This window comes from Pongo abelii, chromosome 6 (assembly GCF_028885655.2).
Source record: "Pongo abelii isolate AG06213 chromosome 6, NHGRI_mPonAbe1-v2.0_pri, whole genome shotgun sequence".
NCBI classification, from domain to species: Eukaryota; Metazoa; Chordata; class Mammalia; order Primates; family Hominidae; genus Pongo; species Pongo abelii.
In genome coordinates, this window is record NC_071991.2 from 32,874,327 (window position 1) to 32,880,053 (window position 5,727).

Genomic DNA, 5,727 nt, shown 5'->3' on the forward strand with positions numbered 1-5,727 from the left:
GCACCAACTAATGAGCAAAATAACCAGCTAACATCATAATGGCAGGATCAAATTCACACATAACAATATTAACCTTAAATGTAAATGGGCTAAATGCCCCAATTAAAAGATACAGACTGCCAAATTGGATTGAGTCAAGACCCATAGTGTGCTGCATTCAGGAGACTCATCTCATGTGCAGAGACACACATAGGCTCAAAATAAAGTGAGGGAGGAAGACCTACCAAGCAAATGGAAAACAAAATAAAAGCAGGGGTTGCAATCCTAGTCTCTGATAAAACAAACTTTAAACCAACAAAGATCAAAAGAGACAAAGAAAGCCATTACATAATGGTAAAGGGATCAATTCAACAAGAAGAGCTAACTAAACTGATGACATTATCTCATGAAATTTCTTCTCCTGGACAGTGAGTCTCAGAAGCTCCCCACCAAGCACCTTGTGACCCCCGTCCCACCTGCCAGAGAACAACCCCTTAACTGTACTTTTCCACTACCTACACAAATCCTATAAAACTGCCCCACCCCATCTCCCTTTGCTGACTCTCTTTTTCAGACTCAGCCAGTCAGTATCACCATCATCAAGGGCCCAGGGTTCAGAGGATTAATCATCAGGTGGACTAACTGAAGAAAAGACACGTCCTCCCCTCATGTGATTGTTGGTTCAGTTTTTCTCAGCATCGAACCCATCCTGGTGTATTCTGTGAGGCCGGGTTTGGGTGCCGCAAGCTCCACTTCCCACACCCCCTGCCCACTGACTTCTTGCTGCCAATGGGAGACCTGAGAGGGAGACTCAGAGCTGGGAGAAGGGAAGAAGGCACTTCTTTCCTGTGTCTTAGTTCCTGGCAAGGATCCCTCAGTGGCAGATTCCTATGCCTGTTTTTTGACCTTCTGAGTACTTGATGCAAAATGGGTCTCCTTAAAGGTCCAAGCCTCAGCTGTGCAGTCCCCTTGTTGAGTGTTCAGCCTTTCAATACCTGCATCTCTATGCCCCGCACTCAACGTCTCCTGTGAATAATCTATAATGCCAGTTCTGCTGTCCTGACTAGATCTGGACACACACAGCCTTCAATCTTGGAAAAACAAACTCATAGAAGTTAAATTGTCTCCAGTCTCACAGATAGCAAACAGATTATAGAATTCTAAGGCTGGAATGATCCTCACAGATTATGGAATCGTCAATTTACAGATGAGTTTTACATTTTTTTAAAAGGTAGGCAATTTACACAATATGATTCAGCTACTAAATGGCAGAATTAAAACTCGAGTTGATTTTTTTGTACATACTTCCATTTGAATTTAATTTTTATGTTCAAAATGCATTGTGGAAGATCCAAAATAACATGCTTTAAATAAAGCTGTTGTCAATGAGAGGTAAGTTGAGAGTTTTCAATGGAGAAAAAGGGACCAGTTTCTTTTAATGCCTGTCATTTTGTACATAGAAATTAATTAACTCTCCTAGTCAATTTTCCTTTCAACATGGCCACAACAGACCTTTTTTAGTGCAGAGATACATAGACACATTCTCCAGAATCCCCTAGATGGAAGAGCAGAACTGAAGAGATCAAACTGAGTTGAAAATGAATCCATCTCTGTATTGAACTTCTGACCAAATGTTTCCATGTCTCGTCAATTAGACCTCTTGACCGGTGCACTTTTAATGCTTAACATAAGCTCCCTGAAATTCATTGCTCATTAAGCATGTCTAATCATCCCAAAGTCTTGAACAGACAAGTCACATGAACAGATTGCCTGCAAGTTTTTGATGTTAAGCACCACTAAGCATATGCTTAATGTCTCAACATTTCAAACTAATTCGTAATAAGCAACTTTCCATGGTAAAGTTTATATTTTTGACAGGTAAGTTAAATCTTCCTTCTTTGCAGTTCTGCTAATATTTTTGACCTTGAATACTAATAGCAAAATTGACTTAAATCACTATATTATTATTTTAACAAAAAGTGTTTCGTATTGAAAATAAGCTTTTTAAAATAAATTCATTTGAGTGTCTTTATTACCTAGTTGAAAGAAAAAAAAAAATGCTTTGATTTTCTCAAGAAAAGAAGTACCTCTCATCTTTAATGGATATTTCAGCAGTTTTAGCTCACTTTTAATTTATTTATGTCCAGAAAGGCAAGACATGATTTTTATTTGATGCCATACTTTTCACTTAAAAGGAATACAACTATTGCAAACCAAATTCATGCCAAAATCATAAATTGAGATCATAGTTTTGCTTTCTATTTGTTTTGTTTTTATATATGAGAGACTATCTCAGCTTAAAAAACATAATTCAAATATTTGAAATTTCAAATGAAGTAAATTCATTGAAAGATTTCCAGGACAGAAAAACTGTCATTAGTTTCTATCTTAGTAATAAAAGTGTGCTTATCATGCAAGAAGAAGAAAGTATCAAAATGACTTGAGCCTGAAAGCCCCTGTCAGCGAACGGCCACCAAGCCTTGACTGGAAACTCAATGCAAAATAAAGTAACTCACTGGGTAACTGGTGGTGTTTTCCTTCCCTAAAACATACAGGATAAGAATATCAGCAACCCCCTTAACAAATCATCACTCTCTCCTTCTACCTCTTACATTTTGTCCTCTGAGAAAACAAGTCTTTCATTGGATGACAATTGTACTCTAATTTTAAACACATTCATGAAGGTCTATGTGGAAGGGCCATAGGATTTTGAGTTCAGGAGCTCTGACTTGGGAGCCACACCACCTGCCTCCTGTGCCTCAGTTTCCACCTCCATGAAAACAGGATAATAGCACCTCACTAATAGAAGTGTTGTGAATAGTGAGTTAATATACATAAAACTTAGGATAGTGTCTAACACTACCCCCTAGTCTCTTAAAAAGACTGAATTCTTTCTGAATATTAGCAATTCTATTATTTCATTATTATTCTTATTTTTCTATTTTGTGCAAGATTTCTAAAAGATTGATTTATTCAATATGAATTTTGTAATCTGGAAAATAAAACACCTAAGTTTATTTTTCATGAGAATTTTTGGGTGTATTGGGGCATAAAATCTTGCTTAAAGATTATATCTTTTTAGAAAAAAATAGAGTTACACTTTCTATCCTAAATATGATTTATTCAACATATAATTAGTCACATTGCTCTCTGTCTTCCTATCCCAAAGTGTTTAATTTCAGGTCTGGAGTTACTTACTACATGGTCATAATATTAAGTTATTTCAATGAATATCAATTCTCATTCTGCAAAACAATATTATGGTTCTAATTGTTTTATACAAAATCATGAGTTTCTTTTAAATGTGGGGTGGTGTTCTAAAACTATGTCCAAAACGCTGTGGAAATAAGTTATTCAAAATCTAAGCTGTAGCCAGGCACAGTGGCTTATGCCTGTAATTCCAGCACTGTGGGAGGCCGAGGCAATTGGATCAACATGAGGTCAGGAGTTTGAGACCAGCCTGGCCAACATGGCAAAATCCCATCTCTACTAAAAATACAAAAATTCCCTGGCTGTGGTGTCATGCTCCTGTAGTCCCAGCTACTCGGGAAGCTGGGGCAGAAGAGCTCCTTGAACATGGGAGGCAGAGGTTGCAGTGAGCTGAGATTGCACCACTGCACTCTAGCCTGGGGAACAGAGTGAGACTCCATCTCAAAAAAAAAAAAAAAAAAAAAAAAATTCTAAGCTATTAGAACTCATTATTTTCAGTCTTAAAGGAATATAAGTGTGGGTTCTGTGTGAGGTGGCAGGCAGCTATACCTTAGGCAGCTGTAACCATTTTTCTCTGATTGTAAGTTAGTCTTCTTCCTTATCTGCACTGTTTTCTAAATGTTGTAAAGGACTCAAGGATGCCAAGGAAGACCCCTTTTCACGTCACTGCTGATCGTCATTGTAGATGAACTTCTCTCTTACCTTTCTTACACAGACTTCATGGCTACCACATTGTCTTAAGATGGAATATTGATACACATTTTTAAGTTGAAAAGAAAATAGAAATCACCTGCAAAGAAAAGAAAATGACCCTTTTGTCATTCATAAGCAGGATGACTGGGTTTTCATGCACTTGTGTGAGATGCGCCTCCCTCAATGTTGGCACATTACCTGTCTGATGTGAAAAAAAAAAGAAGAGAAAAGGAAAATAAAAGAAAGAAAAGGAAAAGGAAAAGGAAAGGAAAGGGGAAATGGAAAGGAAAAAGGAAGAGAAGGGAAGGGAAGCGAAGGAGGAAGGGAAGGGGGAAGGGAAGGGAAGGGGGAAAGGAACGAAGAAGGGAAGGGGGAAAAGAAGGAAGAAGGAAAGGGGTAAGGGAAGGGAAAGGGAAAGGGGAAGGGAAGGGAAAGGGGAAGGGAAGGGAAGGGAGAAGGAAAGGGAAGGGGGAAAGGAAGGGAGAAGGAAAGGGTGAAGGGAATGGAAGTGGGAAGGGAAGGGAAGGGAAGTAGGAAGGGAAGGGAAGTGGGAAGGGAAGGGAAGTAGGAAGGGAAGGGAAGTGGGAAGGCAAGGGAAGTGGGAAGAGAAGGGGAAAAGGAAGGAAAGGGGGAAGGGAAGGGGAAAAAGAAGGGAAGGGGGAAGGGAAAGGAAGGGAGAAGGGAAGGGAACAGAAGCGGGAAGGGAAAGGGGAAGGGAAGGGAGAAAGGAAAGGGGAAGGAAAGGGGGAAAGGAAAGGGGAAGGGAAAGGGAAAGGAAAGGGAAGGAGGAAGGGAAGGGGGAAGGGAAAGGAAGGGAGAAGGAAAGGGAACAGAAGGGGGAAGGGAAGGGAGAAGGGAAAGGGGAAGGGAGAAGGGAAAGGGGAAGGGAAGGGGAAAGGAAGGGAAAGGAAAGGGAAGGGAGAAGGGAAAGGGGAAGGGAAGGGAAAGGGAAGGGGAAGGGAAGGGGGAAGGGAAGGGGGAAGAGAAGGGAGAAGGGAAGGGAGAAGGGAAAGGGGAAGGGAAGGGGAAAGGAAAGGGAAGGGAGAAGGGAAAGGGGAAGGGAAGGGGGAAAGGAAAGGGGAAGCGAAGGGGGGAAAGGAAAGGGAAGGGGGAAGGGAAGGGGGAAGGGAAGGGAAAGGGAAGGGGAAGGGAAGAGAAAATGGAAAGGAAAGGAAAAGGAAAAGGGAAGGAAAAGGAAAGAAGAAGGCCCAGAATGCTGGCTCATGCCTGTAATCCCAGAACTTTGGGAGGCCAAAGTAGGTGGATCACTTGAGGTCAGGAGTTTGAGACCAGCCTGGGCAAAATGGTGAAACCCCATCTCTACTAAAAATAAAAATACAAAAATTACCTGGGCGTGATGACTGGTGCCTGTAATCCCAGCTTGTCAGGAGGCTGAGGCAGGAGAATCATATTAACCGAGGAGGCAGAGGTTACAGTGAGCCAAGGTCATGCCACTACACTGCAGCCTGGGCAATAGAGCAAGACTCCATCTCAAAAAAAAAAAAAAAGGAAAGGGAAAAGGAAAAGGAAAGGGAAGCAAAGGAGAGGAGAGGAGAGGAAGCCATGAGGAAAAGGAAACAAACTGTAACTAATTAGTTTGCTGTTAACTCTCAAACCATCCTTGCATAGAAAATATTGAAATCCTGTAACATTTGTTTTTTCTGCCTACAAGCAAGAATGTAACTTTTAATTTCAGAGCGCGGAACCCCTTTCTCTGTAGTCCATGTGTCCCAAATGGACATTCTCAGCTTTTTGCTTGAATAAACTCTTTAAAAGTAGATTCTGATTTTTAAAAAAACATTTCTGGTTTACAGTGCTATGCTTAATATATTATGTTAAAAAATA

The 5,727-nt window shown here is 40.6% G+C and overlaps 1 pseudogene; it reads left to right on the forward strand.

The window, feature by feature from the left end:
- The first annotated feature begins 3,998 nt into the window (after positions 1–3,998).
- Positions 3,999–4,090, forward strand: LOC112134525 (small nucleolar RNA U13; annotated as a pseudogene).
- Positions 4,091–5,727: the final 1,637 nt, after the last annotated feature.